The following is a 19,561-nucleotide window of genomic DNA, read 5'->3' as shown; positions in this document are numbered from 1 at the left end:
AAGTGGTGATTGTTCTCAAGGTTTAACTTTGGTTTAACATTTATCACATTTATCAAATATTTCCTCCTGAGGAAGCGCCTTTCTGTGGACCGGTCTCCCCAGTGATTTATCAGCGGTGTCATTGTCACGAGGCTATAAGTATTTGTAACATAACAGCAAGCGCTCGGGATGGCTTCTTATCAATGATTAATGGGCCTTCTCTTACTCCGTGAAAAATAAATACACGAGCAACTCCCCTCTCACCCCCTTCATGCTTATTGTTGATCAGTCTGAAATTGTAGTCACTTTAAATATACAAACGTTATTAGTTTTTTTTTTAAATAAGGCCCTTTGTTTTAACCGCCATGAAGCTGCTTCTCATGAAAATGAATTACACTTAGTTTCAATAAACTGCGCGCCTTGAATTCCGCTTGCTTCAATCCCAGTTGCTATTTTTCACGCCGCCTTCATGCCAATGGGGGGGGGGGGGGGGGTGCATTGTATGTTTTTCAGCATTCTTCAACGGAGATTTTTTTCTTTCTCTCCCTCTCTCTGCTTGTACACACAAAGCCATCAAAGCCTTAATGTCTCCTCGAAGCAAGTTGTCTTTTCATCTTCGTGTGCTATTGCGGAGATGTTCAGTGTCCTGCTGAAATGTCAGCGCTCTCCAGTGACGCGAGGCCGTGATCCTGCGAGCAGTAAACCGCAGGAGGGAAGGGGACAATCTCTCAGTCCACGTGTTTCCCTGTCAACGGCGCAGAGATCTCGGCGAGTGGCATCGTGATGCTGATTTGTTTTCTGTCTTGAAACTAACTACACTTTCATTTCATTCATAATAGAGGTGTTTTGGGTTGGATCGCGTAAATGTATAAATGTGTCGTTGAACCCGCCACCACCCGACACAACCAACTAGTAAGGGTTGTCACGTAAACAGAATGTGCCAATTCGTTACGGGTGGTGGCGGGTTTAACGACACATTTATATATTTACGCGATCTAACCCGAAAAATACCTCAATTGTGGATGATATTGGTCGCGACAGCCTACGTGTTTAAACTGACTTTCATTCCAGTTTGTAAAAAATACTGTTGAAGGGGGAAGGCCTTCTGCAATCAAAGTTCACTGCCCAACATTTAACGCATAATGATATTTTAATCTCAAGTTGAAAGTAAACGTACCGGGAAATATGCAAAAATATACGGAGTTGCACACGTACACATTTATATATTTTTGTTCACGAACTCGGCGTCGTATTGCCATGTCAAGTTAGTGGGCATATTTTTAAATAAAGGAGCCTTCTTAGATGCGTCAGTGGCACCTCCGACAAGGCCGGTCGCATGCGAATGGGGGTTTTTCCCACGTCATTGTGCCGCTCGAACAAAGAAATCGGGAGGCTCGTGGGCAGGTGTTCTGCGTACCTGTCACCCGATACATGTCAAACAAAAAAAAATCCCCCAAAACACGGATTTACCTTCAATTGCCACTAAACTCACAGGGGCCTTTCCGACAAATAGCAGAGTCCTTCTTGGCTACTGGCACGCCACGTTCAAGCTGCCACTGGCGGCATATACGTTTAAGATCTACGTGGTAATTACACAATTCTGATTTTTTTTTTAAACTTCAGAACGTATGATGAATTTAAGCACACGCTAAATTCACCTTTGGAGTATACGATTTTAAGGCATGGGGCCAGAAATGTAACATTTTGGTTTGAGTGTCACAAAATAACTCTAATCGGGGCCAGTGCTAGGGTGGTGCAAGGTCATCTCTGCACCGGTGATTGTCTCTTTGGCCCACACAAGTTCACTCTCCTTCGTGGTTTATCTCTGCCATGATGCCCCTCCACATACACACAACAGCTGTGCTGGCTGCTCCATCATAGAGGAACTGGAGCCAGGCCCTGGATCGAACCATTGTTTGGTGTAGCGCACACACGGAACACACAGAACTTATATATTTTTTACCTGTGGCTTCCTGATTTCTGTTGTATTCTGAGATATTTGTTCGGCAAGATTGATTTGTTGACATCGATCGTGTAGCTTGTGGTCTCGATAGTGGACGCGTGCATGCATTTCACTTTGTGCTCGGAGTTGGGAGCCAAAGTACGGACGCTGCCGGCATAAGTAGAGCAGAGGCAATTAACAGTGGCAACCACTGCGTTACTATTAATAACCATTGTTCAATGTTTTACCAGCTAATTAAAAGTAACATCATGCAAAGGATTTTAAATTTCCACGTGGACTGTGCGCTGCAATAAGATGGAAAGTAAACTGCAAGACTGGGGAGGGAGGTCCTATTTATGAGTTTGGTATAAACACAACTGAAGATAACTCGAGTATTCAGGATTGTACATCACACGCATCAGGGATAGCGTGTCCGACGGCTCTCCGACAGGCATACCCCGATGCATGCACGTCGCTTGTTGTTTTCTGGCCGTGGGCCTGAATATAACTTTTATTTGTCCAAGTTTTAGGATTAGAAATACATTTACATTGCATTTACAAGGCGTTTATATAACAAATTCCATACCATATCGTCCAATTTTAATTTGTAAATTTATACCGATATTTATCTTGGCCAATGTTATGAATTGTAATTCAATTAATGCTTGTTTAGGTATGGTTTCTGCGAATATTCTCGGATACCAAACTTGTATTTATTTAACAAAGCGTGATGTGTTATTAATCCATTTATCTCCGTTTTAATGTCACATTTCCCCTTAACCGTTGAGCGCTGATTGGAATGAAATGTTGTTGGCTTCGGTCAAATAAAGCTACATCATTCCCACGTGGGCGGAGAGTGAAGTTGCCTGGGGGTCAGATTGGGAGGAGGAGGAGGAGAGACGGCGGACTGCTCGGGGCCGTTTGTTGAATTCGGTTCATTGACCAGTCGGCGCCGGCTGTCCCACAAATGGTGACCGTCAAACGTCTCCCTCGGTGTCTGTGGACGCAGGCAAGCCGGTGAAAGCGTCGCAGTTATACACCGTGTTTCCCCTCCAGCCTCCAGCCTCCAGCCCGTCGAGTGCCTTGATACATCAATCGTTGTTTTCACGTCAAACAAAACTATGTCGGGGCAGGACTTAACACGGTGCGCACCTCTCCAGAGACGCGTGTCTCCTGCGGGGAAGAGGACGCCCACAATACCCTCGAGAGAGGCTCTCTAGGACCCCATCTAGTGGAGGCCTTTCCACCGGCTGTGGCGTGAGCCGAGCAAATATATGTCGGGACTGCGCCGTTAATTTTACCTCTACATATCACCGCTTAGCCAGATTTTTATTGTTGTAACAAAGCCATTCTTTTGTTGCCTCGTGACCTGTGTGGCAGTCACGTGCGTGTTTTGTCGGCCTGACATTGGGCAACACCTGGTCACTGTGTGCACGGGACTAAAGCCGATCGCCGGTGCCCTTTAGCGATGGCTCAGAGTGCCCCTTTGCACTCTGGGGCATCTGAAAGGGTCTCGTGGCATGCAGTGAAGTTCAAAGGTTAGCAGGCGTGGGGTGGCGATGGGGCAGGGGTTGGCCGCCGCTGTGGATTGTTTAGGATTAAGCCATCTTGCGGATCGGCTGCGAGCTGGGAAGAGGGGGGAGGGGCGAGGCCCTCCTGGCATTCCTGAGCTTTGTAAGAGACCCCCCCCACCCCTCCGCCTTCTGCAAATCCGAGGAAAGCTCGCGACGCCAGCTGCTGACGGGGGGGGGGGGGGGGTGGGGGGGCGCTCTGCTGGGTTTGCCGTATGTGTGGGCGACATGAGCTTTGGCATATCTGATCACGATAATGCACAAATATTCTAGATCTATAGAAGCCTCCTTCTGGGGGTTCTATGTGTGTGTGGTTTTTGACATCAGAAGTTTTGGCCATGACAGGCTTGTGTGAACAGCTCACACGGCAAACCGGCTTTGGGCAGAATGATAAAAGGGAATTAATCCAGATTGATGCGTTAGCACACCGCGCTACAAACTCGGCAACGTGAGTTTTATTCCCAGCCACGGATAGTAGTATTTGTTATTGTAACTTTCTGACCCCCGTGCCCTAACTGGATAGCTGTGAAAAAGAGCATCGTAGCTGATCGGATTTCTCCAGGATTTATCCAATACCCCCTGTTTTTTCTTACAATATTGGTAAACAATTTAATGCTGTACATTTTAACCAAAATGATTAGGTAAGTCTGTCATTGTTTGCATTCATATTTTCGTTACAGACTCTACGTAGGTAATTCGTTTGTCGAGTTTCCAAAATATCCGTTGACGTATCATCCCATCCATCTTCCCGTCTACCTATTGTTTTGATCTTGAAATAGGAAGACGTGCACGCCCTGGCCATCACCGTGACATACGAGCCGAGTGACATTTACCATAAATATACTTTAGCCCCTCTTTGTAGAAGCCGTGAACTTCACAAGATCGAGCTTTCATCTGAGGCTTGGCAAGGTCACACCCGACTCTGACGAGGGCACCCCAGGTTCTGCTCGGCGTTCTCTCTCTCTCCCTCTCGCTTTCTCCGCTAACAAGTTCGCCACGTCTTCCACATCACTTTGACACGAGTTTGGCCTCGTGGAACCGAACAGGATAATTTCGGCCAGATGTTTCCATTTATCGGGGTTTCATCTTCTTCAAACGTATTTTAAGGTAGATTGAAAGCTGGCTGTGGAAAATTACTAAATTGTCAAATTTTCCCTGCGAGTATCGTAAATGCTGTTATTTCTCTAACTTCCCCTTCTATTACCGTTATTGTGTAAATGACTGCTATTACAGACCGATTATGCCGTTAAGGTTGAACTGGCTCGAAAGAGGAGCGTTATTGTGCTGAGCAGTAGGTACATTGGCGCTTTCTTTCCTTAACCTTCAACTTAGAAGATTGAAGTCACATACAAGCAATTAATGTCTGCATCGCAGTAAATTGTAAAACGTTGTTCTTTGCACCACGCGTGGCATGAGTGCTCGCGAAGTGGTGCTCTGCATCTGCTTCAAACCGACACTGTACATTTGACTGCGAAGTCGAGAAGAAGGGAAATAGTGTACGCACACATGTTGAACTTCTTTCGCACCGTGCGTAGCCAACCGTGCTAACCGGAGGCGCGAGGGAAGGACATCAAGGGATAGAACATAGGAATGTTACACGTTTTGGTACTGATCACGTGAATGTGGCACCATTTCTGCCCAAGCACAACAAGGGGTCAGGGGTTGAGCTGGTGAACGACATGAGAGCGATGGACTCGCAAGGGCAGGTCAAATATCTGGCCACGTGATTTACTGGCATGGGACAGGGCTGCCCCTCCCCTCATTGTCTCCGCTATTAAAATGCTAATTGGAGCCCAGAGTCGGCTGACTTCATACAAGAAGGTGCTTGACCTTTGCCCAGCAGCTTTACAAAATTATTGGCACCTGCATATGTTACAATGTGCCGTACAAATACACGTAAAAAAATGTTTAACTTTTTCGATTTAAAGCTTTCGTGACTGCAGGGATTCATTTAATTGGTTCTTTCGGTAAAGTCGTGACTTTACCGAAAGAACCAAAAAAATGTTTTACTTCTCATCTAATTCCTTTTTGAGTTGCCTCTATGTTCAGGGACATGTTGCAATTAATGAATCATGGCTGTCACCATCCATTAATTATTTTATAAAATATAAATAATTTTCCGCAACTTTTCTATGTTTTAATCACATGTGTACGACCGAATGTTTGCGTTCAAATTCGTTGTATTTAATGGGTTCACGTGACCCTCAAGATGTGTATCCAGAGCTAATGAAGGCGAGGGTTGGTTGACTTCGTGTGGTTTGTGAAACTCTCAAACTCCTCTGGGCTGCGCGTGTGTTTATGGACCTGTCTGTGCGAACCAGTAAACGTGATGCCCTCACTTGCTCTCGTTTTCTTGAGGTGTTCCGAAGGTTTCCAAACTTTTTCAAATCGATTAATTCGTCGAATATCCCAATGAAAAAATAGCCCTGAGACTCATTGGTACCTTCCTGGATAAATAATAATACTTGAAGTAAGGTCCACGAAGTCAAAGTTTACGAGAGCATTATAACTGCTGAAAGAGTGTAAAGATTTTGCTTATGGAACAAATCCCCTGTGGTTTCGCTGAATGAGGATGAATTCATTATTAAACTTGTGATGCCGTCACCTGAAGACGGCTGCTTGCGTTGTAGCCGAAACGTCGTGAGAATTATTTTATTATGTTTTATTTTTATTATTTTATTACTTCCCTTCTACGTGACTTTACCGAAAGAACCAAGAAGATGAATCCCTGCAGTCACGAAAGCTTTAAATCGAAATTTGATGCAAATATTATTGAAGAGTGCGCGGCTCCGTGAAATGGCGTATGCCTCCTTTGTGAAAGGGGCCTCCTTCTGTGAGGGATTTTGCAATATTTGACCATGACGAGACGCACAATGGTCTAGTCTTCGAGAGAGAATCTTGGGAACTTGAATGCCCTCAAGGAAGCGGATGTGACAGCGGCTTAATGTCCCTTCTGAGAAGAGCTCGCGCCTAAGGGGCAACGTCGCCTCACGCCGGGTCACCCGGGGGGGCGGGGAAGGGGATCTAGAGAGAACATTCTAGCTGACGCAGACTCGCAGCGGTAACAGTTTCATTAGCCTCATTCCACGCTGTTGCTGAGGTCGTGTGTCATTGCGTTTCATTTATGAGTATTTCATATAACGGCTCTTACCGCTTCATGCCATTATTCACCGGGTAGGCGGAGGAGAGGGTAGTGCCTTTGGTTAGCGGACCAAACTATGAACCCGGCAACCTGATATGGATGGATTGCTGGCCACGGCTAACATCAGTGGTGAGTGACATCTAAACCAGGCCTGGGTTCTCATGCCCCACCCCACTCCAACCCTTCCCCCCTCGCACCAATAAAGGCAAATTAAATACCCTCTTCATTAAGTCAACAAAAGCACGCGGTTATAGGAAATGCTAAGAATTTACCTAACATAGTACAATCACTAAATCAGTCGGTCGGCAAAGGGCTGTAGGTTAAATTTCGATTTAAAGCTTTCGTGACTGCAGGGATTCATCGTCTTGGTTCTTTCGGTAAAGTCACGTAGGTTATTGTGTTTTATTATTATTCACTGTCTGTAAACACCTACTTTATTATATTTTATGGCAATGTTTTGCTAAACTGTCGTTCTGGCTGGTTATTTGTACAAGGGTTAAGAAACTGAGTGATGCTTCTACGAACGTATGACACGGTCCTTGTGCTTGCCAAATAAGTAAACAGCAATGTACAATAGTTCGTTTTAGGTTGTCTTCATTTGCAGCAGGGTCATGTTTTGTGCCATTAGGTTGTGATCGGCCTGAAAGCGTTGCTCGTGTAACCCGGCATGACAGCAGCCCAGCTGCTTGTCAGGGATTCCACCCACAAACAAACCCGAGTGGAAGAGCAGAGCGACATTCACAATGCTCCTTGTCAATGACACACACATGCTGTCTAGGCTAGAAGGGAATTGAGATCGTTAAAATATGTGGGTCACAGAATGAGGAGTTTAAAAAAAGAAACATTCACACTTCGAGCAGTCCATTTTGGAAGGGGTGATTATATTTAAATATATGATGATCAATTATAGCAATGATAATGTGTACATCCTTTGTTAGTCCACTGCTAGATAATGGCCTCCCCCACAGCATGTCACTCATGAGGTTGTTTGACCATACTTCACCATGCTGGTCAGTGCACGGGTTGGTGAAGGCGCGGTGCCCAGTACCTAGTTCAGACATCGCACGCTCACTGATGTTAGCCATGGCCAGGGGTTGATAGCACAGCGCACTTAGACCACGCCACCGCTTTTCTGTCTAAAAGCAGTAATGAAAATAACAATGTATAACCCTTCATCAAGCCACTGCTGGATGAAGTCCTCACCATTCTGTGCCAGTCAGATTTATGATAAGAATAACAACAATAACCCTGCACACGTTTAACAACCCATTGCAAGAAACGCGTGCTCCTGCATTTCACTAACAACCGAGTTTTATCTTCCCACGCAACGAACGCCGCTGGTGCGACACGCGGTGCGGTGAACGCCGCTGGTGCGACACGCGGTGCGGTGAACGCCGCTGGTGCGACACGCGGTGCGGTGAACGCCGTTGGTGCGACACGCGGTGCGGTGAACGCCGCTGGTGCGACACGCGGTGCGGTGAACGCCGCTGGTGCGACACGCGGTGCGGTGAACGCCGCTGGTGCGACATGCGGTGCGGTGAACGGCGCTGGTGCGACACGCGGTGCGGTGAACGCCGCTGGTGCGACACGCGGTGCGGTGAACGCCGCTGGTGCGACACGCGGTGCGGTGAACGCCGCTGGTGCGACACGCGGTGCGGTGAACGCCGCTGGTGCGACACGCGGTGCGGTGAACGCCGCTGGTGCGACACGCGGTGCGGTGAACGCCGCTGGTGCGACACGCGGTGCGGTGAACGCCGTTGGTGCGACACGCGGTGCGGTGAACGCCGTTGGTGCGACACGCGGTGCGGTGAACGCCGTTGGTGCGACACGCGGTGCGGTGAACGCCGTTGGTGCGACACGCGGTGCGGTGAATGCCGCTGGTGCGACACGCGGTGCGGTGAACGCCGCTGGTGCGACACGCAGTGCGGTGAACGGCGCTGGTGCGACACGCGGTGCGGTGAACGCCGTTGGTGCGACATGCAGTGCGGTGAACGCCGCTGGTGCGACACGCGGTGCGGTGAACGCCGTTGGTGCGACACGCAGTGCGGTGAACGGCGCTGGTGCGACATGCAGTGCGGTGAACGCCGCTGGTGCGACACGCGGTGCGGTGAACGCCGCACTGCGCCCCCAAGTCGCCTGGATGAAGTGGACCGTTGTCTTCGCAAGGCGGTGATGTCACCAAGCGGAATCCAGGCGCGTCTTGCGTGTCTCGAAATTACTGGGCCGCTTGGCGCCCGCACACTCGAGCAGAGAGCGGCCGCCTCTTTTTTATTTGTATTTCCATCGGCCTGGAGCGGGGCCAAGGCCGCCAACGCCGCTCGGAGCTCAGAGCCTCGTCTCGCTCAGGGACCCCCCCCCCCCACCCCGCGCGCTCTCCAACTTTTGCTTCGCCGTGTTTACCAGTCGCTTTGATTGACCGAGCGGCGGTTTGGAGGAATTTCGCACTGATTTAATGCCGTCAAATGTTTCGGGGGGGGAAGGGGGTCCCACTTTTAGAAATGTATAACGTGAAATACATGGACATTTAAAAATGCAGGTTACGCGTGAAATGGTGCACACGTAGTGCCGATGTGTTTTGTTTTGGAACAACTTTCCCAGCACAGCATTTTTTTGGGGTGTTGATAGCAAATCGTTTAGTTTGTGTCATTATGTCTGAAGTTCATACCGCCTGTTAAACGTTGAATAGAACGTTTGGGTTCACCTGCATGGACATTCCAAGCACCGTCTATATAAAATATGGAAACTTAATTACCGTGCTGCCTTCGCCGTGTGGTTGCTGAGTGATCTAATGCAGTCATCCCATCGTGCCAACGCGTTTTGTAAAACGCTGCAGAGCGACGTAAGCAGTGATTGTGGCGTATTTACGTGACAGTCGTGTCCTCTTGTTGAAACTCCCTTGCTCAAGAGAGCATGTCGCACCGTTTGAAGAGAGAGAGAGGGGGGGCGGGGGGGGGGGCGACGTGTGACTGTCAGTCGCGGCTGGAGGATGCCGCTGGGCCGGTGCCCAGAGTAGGAGGAGGAGTAGTAGGAGGAGGAGGGCTCCACACAACTTCACTTTGGCTTGCTGACCCCTGCGCTCAGCCGGCAGATCACCGCCACAAATCCCCGGCAGCGCGTGGGAGAGTGCGCCCTTTTATTATTGCTCCGCTGATCACGGGAAGAATCAATATAAAGAACTAATGCAGAATAGAGGCTTGAAATGTGAGCCTTCTGGTATGTGTTAACAAGGGCCCGGCTTGTTAGGGACACGCAGATTGGTCATGCCGATGCTTTACTCGGAACAATGGGAGCTATGCATTATACGGTAAACTGTGATGTAAATAATCTGTTTTTATGCGAGTAAAAAGGTAAGGACAGCCCATGAGAGCCTTTTGGGAGCCATAGTTGCTGGTCACTTTTATTTTAGAACATGTTCTCATGGTGCAGGATATGTGCATTCGGTGCACCAACGAGGGAATAGTAGAAGGGTAACGTTATGACAGAGATTTAGCATTTCGTGAGATATATCAAGGCACAGGAGTGGTGGCCTTGTGGTTAGCCCACTACGCTACAAACCGCCTCACATGAGTTCGATTCCCGGTCAAGGGTAACATCAGTGACGAGTGATATCCGAACCGGTTATTTCCCCCCGTCCCTCCCTTCGCCAATCTGCACTGACAGACATGGAGAAGTATGGCCAGTGATCAACACGGTTTGGGAGAAACCTTCACTCAGCAGTGGATTGGGACTGCTGTCAATCATAATTAATTATTTGGTCATCAAGTCATGGGTGCAGGTGTTTTAATAAAAAAAACAGCAAGCGTCTTCCATGCTTACATTTGTAGGAAATGGCTTTTTGTAGCCGCGTATAGATCCCGCTGAGCATAGTTTCAAATGTGGAATGATCTCGTGGATGAAGCGTCACGCACGGCGTTGGGTTTTCCTTTCGGCGTGGAGACCGCGGCATCACGCGCGGCGGCGAGACGACACCTCGGAGCGGTCCCACCTCTCGGCTCACTCTCTCGCCTCGCTGACGGTGACTGCTGTCGCTTAACGAGCTACGGCCGTTCCGTAAGAATCGACTGAATTCTAGATTTGAAGCTTTCGTGACTGCAAGGATTCATATTTTTAGGTTTTTTCGGTAAAGTCACGTAGGTAAAAAATTAAAATTAATAAAAGTAAAATAAAATAAAAACCACGACGTTTCGGAGGTAACACAAGCTTCCGTCTTCAGGTGGAACCGTCACAGCCACGACAGCTGTATCAAGTAAATGAGAGATTGCAGGAGCTACCACTCCGTTTATATAATGGGTGGAGAGGGGGGGGAAGGGCCAAGTAAAGCACAACCATTATATAAACGGAGTGGTAGCTCCTGCAATCTCTCATTTACTTGATACAGCTGTCGTGGCTGTGACGGTTCCACCTGAAGACGGAAGCTTGTGTTGCCTCCGAAACGTCGTGAGTTTTATTTTATTTTACTTTTATTAATTTTAATTTTTTTCCTACGTGACTTTACCGAAAAAACCTAGGAATATGAATCGACTGAATTATTGAAGCCGTGCCGAGCAGAGCGGCGCGCGGTGGCGACAACTTGGCAGCGGGAGGTGCGTGAGTGACTGTCGCGTGCTGGAGGCGGTGTGGGGGGGGGGTGCCGTTAGGTTCGTTCTGCAGGGACCCGGTTGCTAGGACCCATGATGGGCACGCACGGGATTACCGCGGCCTATCTCGATTTGGGAGCGCATTGCTTGAACAGGGCAAAATGGACAAGGATAAAAAACACACACACACGCACACAACCCCCTTTCGAGGCTTTGTCCGGCCCTTTCTCCTGTACTCACACAAGGCGCTCTAAGTCCCCAGAGTAAACGTTTTTTTTGTGCAGCAAATTATAACTCATCGCTGCGTGTTTCAGCAATGAAGATGTTCATGTCGCGTGATAAATTGTGAACGCGCAGTTTGTGAACGCAGCGTTGCACGCCAGTAGAGCGGACACGTGTGCAATGTTACATTTTGCCGAATAAAATAATCCGAGAGGTGGCAACAACCGCTGGCATTTGTGGAATTGAGGGATCTGACGTACGGGAGGGTTTCCTTATGAATGGCGCTGAGCTGTTGATTCAAGAATGGTCGGCATGTTGGCATATACCGCCTTATTGTAACGTATTTGCTATTGACCTATTATGGTAATCTGTTTACTTTTTCAATGAGTCTGTTTAGTAGCAATACATGTTGATTTAAAGGGTTATCTCTTAACTTAATGGCTACTAATAGCGTAACTATTCTTATGCCAATGCAAAAGCTGTTAATCCGAAAAATATACATTCTATTCCCATCAGGCCCCAGCATGTAAAGTGCAGTCTGCAGCACTTAATGACAAAATAGTTGAGATTTTTTAAAATATATATTTTAAACCGTTTTTGTTACTTGATATAGCAATCAACGTTTCCCTAAAATTGTAATTTGACGTTGCATGCAATTCACAGCGCATATCACAATCGGGCTTTTGTGTCCTCCAATGAGCAATGGCCATTCAGAGTTTCTTGCTTCGTAGATATTTTCGAAATTCAATTTTGTGGACAAAGTTGTAAAATGGACCGTGACCACCCCTTGCCGCAGTGTTTACATCGGTCACCCGGGCGACGGCGCAAACCAAGGGACGGCTGAACATCTCAACCTGAACGCTGCCAGCTGAATTGCAACGCGTGTAGCAGGCCCTATGGATTCGATAGCTGCTCGGACACACACACAAATTCTTTGTTGCCGTCTTACATTTATCCCGAGCGCGTGTTGAGAAGTTTCCACCGCTTTTCGGAAAGGGAGGTGTCAGGATCTGGTAAATGTTCACCTCTTTGGCTCCGTGATAAATCGCCGCTCCTCTTGACAGCATCCTGCCATTAAAAGAGAACCCAGAGTGCTGGGCGTGCTTAGCGCAGTGACCCAAACGTGTTTGTCCCTTCAAACGTTCCTTTATAAACGAGGTTCGTGTTTGCCATTTTACTGGATCATGTGTCCCCCCCTCCCTCCTCTACTATCTGAAATAACAGTATAACATTAAGAGGTGATTATTTACATTTGTGGTTAAACATTTCCTAACTTTTACGGTTATGCCCGAGAGCTATGGATGCAAAGTGTACGTCCACCAGCATCGTATCTCTGTGCGAGACGCGGCGCTGTCGAGGTCACGCACCCGGCTGGCCTCGTCCTCTGCATGGCTGCGAATTCAATCAAAGCTCGTTTGGGAAGGCATCGGTCTGAAATAGAGTGAACGTAGTTACCTTGAAAACGTATCGCCGCACTTTCACTAACTTTCACTCGGCTACGTTTGTTTACAAAATAACTGTAAATAAACCCCCACGTAGTTTTATCATACGCAGCACAGACATTCCAATACGAGTCCGGGTAAAAGTTAATCTTTAGCCGGGCCAGTCGGCAGTAAAAATGCTTGGCAATGACCATCATTAACATCTAACGGCAATGGGAGGTGAACTCAGTGTAAACTCGCTCCTTTGTTTCACGTCACCGCGATCACATGATCTGGGACATTGTTTAAGAAAATGACCTTTACGGTATCAGAATAAAACCTTCGCTCGCAGCGCAGCAGCAGCGCAGTAGCGCGGTGCTCGCAAACAGCTCTCTTTGCAGTCCGTTCAAAGGCTACATGGGGGACCTTTGTCTGTGCTTGTGCGTGTGAGCGCGTTCGGATGGCTAAGCCAAGGGCACATCCAGAAGTCACTTTCCAGGTTGTCCAGGTAAGTGGTTGGTCTGCGTCTAACTGCACTTTACTGTACTTTCACAGCAATAAGAATGTGTGACGGCACATTATGATGTAATTGCATTGGTAGGTAAGTCCAGATTTACCTAATCTCCGGAATTTCTCAGGATTTGTCATTGCCACAGATACGATGTGTCCCCACGTGTGCGGGGTGACGCTATCGAGACAGTGTCGCGTGTCATTGCTCTTTTTGTTTTGCGAATGTTCCAGGCGTGAGACGGCCCTTGTCGCCACAAGCGATGCATATGTGATGTTTTAAGCACTCCTGCTACGTGTGATTAAGCAGTTCATTCGCTTTCGTCACTTGGTACGGGACCAGAATGCACAATGCATTGGTATTCCCTTTGTCATAGGCTGGTACGTTCATACGAGCGTATAGCCTTTGTCAGACGCTCTCGTATGACAAAGGTTACCAAACAAATGCTATGCTAATGCTGCACATTGTGGCTGCATTAAGCGATGAATCATAGACGCGTGCAAAGTTGTTCATGGGAGGTGCTCTTTTGTTTGCCGACTTAATCACTGCAGGGCAGTGCACGCCGCCTGCGTATAGCAGCCCCCCCACCGCCCTCTTGATTGACCACGAGGGACCCCCCCCCCCCCCCCCCACTGCTCCGTTTGTGCCAAACGAGGTGCACCACTGGGCAGGCGAGAGAGAGAGAAGGGACGTCGCGCTCCCACCGAGCGGGCTCGGCCCTCTTACGGTCGCTCTGTTGTGTAGAGAGACTCTAGTTGTTGTAGAGAGACACTAGTTGTTGTAGAGAGACACTAGTTATTGTAGAGAGACACGAGTTGTTGTAGAGAGACACTAGTTATTGTAGATAGACTCTAGTTGATGTATAGACGCTAGTTGGTAGAGAGACTCTAGTTGATGTAGAGAGACACTAGTTGTTGTAGAGAGACTCTAGTTGATGTATAGACGCTAGTTGGTAGAGAGACTCTAGTTGATGTAGAGAGACACTAGTTGTTGTAGAGAGACTCTAGTTGATGTATAGACGCTAGTTGGTAGAGAGACTCTAGTTGATGTAGAGAGACACTAGTTGTTGTAGAGAGACTCTAGTTGATGTATAGACGCTAGTTGGTAGAGAGACTCTAGTTGATGTAGAGAGACACTAGTTGTTGTAGAGAGACTCTAGTTGGTGTAGAGAGACTCTAGTTGATGTAGAGAGACACTAGTTGTTGTAGAGAGACTCTAGTTGATGTATAGACGCTAATTGGTAGAGAGACTCTAGTTGATGTAGAGAGACACTAGTTGTTGTAGAGAGACTCTAGTTGGTGTAGAGAGACTCTAGTTGGTGTAGAGAGACTCTAGTTGATGTAGAGAGACACTAGTTGTTGTAGAGAGACTCTAGTTGATGTATAGACGCTAGTTGGTTGGGCGGACTCTACGCCAGAGGTCGCAAACGGGTTTTGATTCCTTACCCGTACCCGGCCGCACCAGGGTCGCAAATGGCTACCCGTACCCGGCCGGGTAGGGTAGCCGGGTATCGGGTAGGGTACGGGTATCGGGTACCCGGTTGCGACCTCTGCTCTGCACAGAGGTGTCTGTACCCTGCGGCCACGTCGCCGGCTGTCGGCGGCGCCGTCCCGCGTCTGGTTTTGTCTCCGGTCGTCGTCGTCGTTCGAGACTCGGGGAGGCACCATCGATCAATTTCGTTCCCGAAGCACGAACACGCTGGTGCTTTCTCTCGGTTGATAAATTGGTCATAGTCTGCCGGGCGGATTGTTACAGTAAACCGCTTCATTGTTGTCCATCCAGTGTGATGTTGGCCTAAAATCGACCTGCTCTTTACTCTGAATGATCCCTTTTTTCCCTGGTGTCGTTGCTTTGTAATAAATCAGACTACAGTATTTGTTTTCTATTCTGAGCGTGGCAGTTTCATAGCACTCTGGGAACTCCAGTTCTTACAGTGATTTACGGCAGCTCTTAAAGCCACTTTAAGTAAATATGATTGAGTAAAGGAGAGGTTGGTCCGTTATCACAGTGGTGTTCCGTGGTTACATTCCTTCGTGCTCCTAAACGACTCCATCGGTGAAGTAGGTGATCACACACGTATAGAAGCATTCCAAGCCACCTGGGACCTTCTGGGAAACGTATCCCATGCGAGTCTGAGGACTGTGCAGATTGGAGGTGGCCATCGTGAGCCTGTGTGTGCAGGTGTGGTAATGCCCAGGTGTGCCATTGCCCAGGTGTGTAAATTCCCAGGTGCTATCAGCTGTCATCCACAGCCACAAAGCCATTACAGTCCTGAAGAGGGGCAGTGCAAATGTGTCCAGGCTGATGTTTTTGGCTGGCCATGAAACAAAGACGTGCACTGCATCGCGCGCTTTCAGATGCGGTTCTGCGGCCGTCTGGAACGCTCTTCCTTCCGATATGACGAAGCCACTGGAGCTATGCACTTTTACATAATCTATATTGAAAACTCATTTCTTTAGAACTGTTTTTTGTGTTTTGTTTGTTGTCTTCCCCCGCACCTCCGATTATCACAGTTGGCTACGTTCGGTGCGAAAGAAGTTCAACATACATACAGAAAGTACTCTCTGTTTACATTCATTCTTATTGGATTAAGTCAGTTGGTGAGTTTTAGTCCCTTGTCAATCGACAACTGGACAAATGCCTTTCCGCATCAGCCATGCGGGTTTGTTTGAGCATACTTCACCACACTTGTCAGTGCGGGTTGATAAGAGTGGACCCAAAACCAGTTCAGATGTCACACGCCACAGATGTTATTCGTCGCTCGAAATCAAACGCATGTTATAGCGTAGTGTGCTCACCACTGTGTCGCCACTTCTGACTTATTGGAGTCTTCAAATAATAATAATGTAGCGTATAGCCCCTTTGAAAATCGTCTGCTGGTGAAGTCTGTCCACGATATTGGTAATGACGGTTTGGTTGACCGTAATTCACCACGTTGGTTAGTGTGGCTTGGTTATGGGGCCCGCATGGCCAGTCCAGGTATCACTCGCCACAGATGTTAGCCCTGCCCAGAAATCAAACACAGGCCTCCCTGTTCATGGTGCGGTGGAGGGAGTTGTGGTGCAGTGGTCAGAACCGCTTGTTCCAACAAGTGGTGCTATGTTTACTTTATTCAGGAAATTACTGTTGTGTACATGCATGTGTGTGTGAACTTTGTTGCACCATACGTAGTCAACCGTGCTAATCGGAGGTGTTCACCATTTCAACGATGTTACATCCGAATTACAAGCAATGATTGATCTAGTACTACATTTGTTATTTTGCTCCCGGTCGTGTGAGTGGGGAAATTGGGAAAGTGATGAGAAGCTGATGGTTTAACTCTTCAACCCACTCAAAGCATTTCATTCGGTCGCTTCCAATCTGAACAGTTTCTTCGGGTACGTTCTGAATGCCGCTTTTTCTTCTGCCGATTGCACGAAGCACAGAACGCCCACTAGTGCGCAAATTGCCATCCTTTGAACTTTACAACGAGCAGTTTATAGCCCTCTTGAAGCATTGTTTTCACTCATCACGCCCAGAGAAGAAGTGAGGCATCAAAGCGAATTCGCTTTAGAGACAAAGACAGAGAGCCAAGGCCACGACCGTAAGGTGAGAGCGACCACTGCGGCTGCCACCTTTGCCGACAGCCCCAACGCACGAGGTTCATTAGCAAAGCTGTGCAGGTTCAACACAGCAGCACCGGCAGCAGATCTCGCTACGAATTAATTCCTGCCACCTGAACGCAGATGGCAACTCCCAGACTGTCCAGGTCAACCTGGGCAGCTGGCGACCCGACACTGCGGCTGCCAATGTCCTCAGCATTGAACGCGTTGCTGAAGGGGTTTTCAAAATGCGTTTCTGTTTTCATAGAGAAACATTATTGTTCATAATGGCATCTGATTTTTTTCCAACTGTTATCTTTAATTGAATTTACAAATGTATCTAAACAAACCTCAGACCCCCCCCCCCCCCCACTCAGACTGCCCGGGCCAAACCCGGACAGGTGGCAACGCTATCATCCACATTGTGGTAACTTTTAGACTTAATATTTTACCGCACGGGGGTATTTTTGGTGCGCGCTTACATGATTATGATAAGCGTTATGTTGCTATATGTACGCAGTGTAAATGCAAGCAAATACACGACATATTTTCGATTACAGGGATTCTTTGTCCAGTGTTTTTCTTCTTCGCTGTGTGTATAAGGGTCTTGTACCTGCCTATTGTAGATTGCGATTTGTCTGTGACAAATGAGTGTGTACAATGGGCCGCCTCTTAATGATCGCGCGTGTGGTGGTGGGGGGGGCGAGTGAATGGAGTGGTTGCTGGCTTTGCACTCCCAGTGGGCACGAGGTGGGGGAGGGGGGTATAGGGGAGGGGGTATGGGGGGTAAAGGAGAGGGGGGTATGGGGGGGTATAGGGGAGGGGGTATAGGGGAGGGGGGTATGGGGAGGTATAGGGGAGAGGGGCATGGGGGGGTATAGGGGAGGGGGGTATGGGGGGTATAGGGGAGGGTGGTATGGGGGGTATAGGGGAGGGGGGCATGGGGGGGTATAGGGGAGGGTGGTATGGGGGGTATAGAGGAGGGGGGGGGGCCTTGGCAAAGGGAGCTTTGTCGGGCTGCTGAGTGAGGCCTTCTAAATCTTGGCCAACATTGGACTGTGACTGAGGCCACACTCATTAGCCTTCTCTGACCACCCAGTGATTCCACGCCATAATGTGTCTGTGTGTGTGTATATATATGCACACACACACACAAAAAGTGCTTTGTGTAATTTAGAATTGCGCCATTATTTCCGTGTTATATTTGTATACTGGCAAATAAGGGCCTTCATTGGTGGTTCTGTGAAGGTCCCCACAGTTCATTGTACATCGTTTTCGTTCGTTAATTTCTCGATCCGCTTGTCCTGGTGAGGGTCGCGGCAGCAGCTTGTTGTCATTCATAAATATCGACTGTGTACCACCCTGCTCGTGGTTGTTCGTCGTATTACTGTAACGGGTTGATACTTTGTTCACCTCCGTTTAGCACGGTTGGCTACGTACGGTGCAAAAGAAGTTCAACCTAGTAGGTTTTTGAGGCCAGGAGAGGCTCCCTGTGTTCCAAGCTTGGCACCGCTAATATTCCGGGTTATATTCTGGGATTCGGCCACTCGTGTTGAAATCGTGTTCTCACTTTTAGTGGAGTTGATGATCTCAGCCCAGTCTCCGATGACTGCACAAAAAAAGCATTCATGTTTAATTCGGGTTTGCTCTTTCGTTCAAGTCCAGCTATGAGAATGAAAATATCAGGGCTTGGCTGCAAGTGTGGAAAACGGATGCCTTCTGAAGTGTGGGTAAACACTGTTGGAGTTACACTGATGTTGCAATAATTTCGAAAGTGATTCTTAATCTCAGGACATGATGTGGATATGAAAATTGTAAAGGTAAAATTGGGGAAAGAGACGAAGAAGAGTCAATATAATGTGGCTGCAAATGGTAAACCCCAGTATCGTATGTATGTTGAACTTATTTCCAAACGTATGTTGCCAACCGTACTAATTGGAGGTGCGGTATTGTCACTTGTCAAAGCAAAGTCATTTGTCTGTCTATATAAATGTGTAATGCGTTGGTGTTTATCTCCTCTGGTGGCCATTAATTCGTGCTCAAAATTCCATGGCAGTGGCCCGTCTCTCCATCGGATGACTCAGTGGATGGCTTGTCAAAGGATGTGGTTCATTCCAAAAGGACAGTGACTCTAAAGCAGTGTGTGTTGGCTTAGTGATGCATTGTGTTCACGAGTTATTAGGCAAATATAAATATTAACCACAGGTGTTGTCAGTTAAGTTATATTTGTTGAATAAATGCCATACATTAGCCATCGTTTTGTATATATTTTTTTATCATGATTGCCAAATAAAGGCTCAAAGGCTCAACATTCCAAGCAGCCAGCAATAAACAGCACTATTGAAGGTGCAATAGAAAATAGATGATAGTGTTGATCACAACGTATTATCATTTATTATAAGTGGTAAACTTGTTTAACCAGCAATGTTTCACTGAATCTCAAGACTCGTTAAAGAGGTCTATGCCAAGTTTCCACACTAGGGGGCAAGTTGCTGCGTAATCCCAATTGGGTAATTTTTTCAGTCATTGGAATGTTTTGCCGCATACCGGTTACATGTTTATGATTGTTATAGCGATGGGATAAAACCAGAGAACCTGGAGAAAACCTATGTAGAACA

At 47.8% G+C, this 19,561-nt stretch overlaps 1 protein-coding gene across 1 annotated transcript in view; it reads left to right on the top strand.

Annotated features, from left to right (window-relative positions):
• Positions 1-19,561, top strand: part of LOC133345318 (tensin-3-like) — a 120,898-nt gene that overhangs the window by 32,279 nt on the left and 69,058 nt on the right.

The sequence above is a fragment of the Lethenteron reissneri genome, chromosome 21 (assembly GCF_015708825.2).
Source record: "Lethenteron reissneri isolate LAM-NWPU_2019-01 chromosome 21, ASM1570882v1, whole genome shotgun sequence".
In the NCBI taxonomy this organism is placed as follows: Eukaryota; Metazoa; Chordata; class Hyperoartia; order Petromyzontiformes; family Petromyzontidae; genus Lethenteron; species Lethenteron reissneri.
Note: the sequence above shows the minus strand (reverse complement) of the source record. Positions and strands in the feature narration are given on the sequence as shown.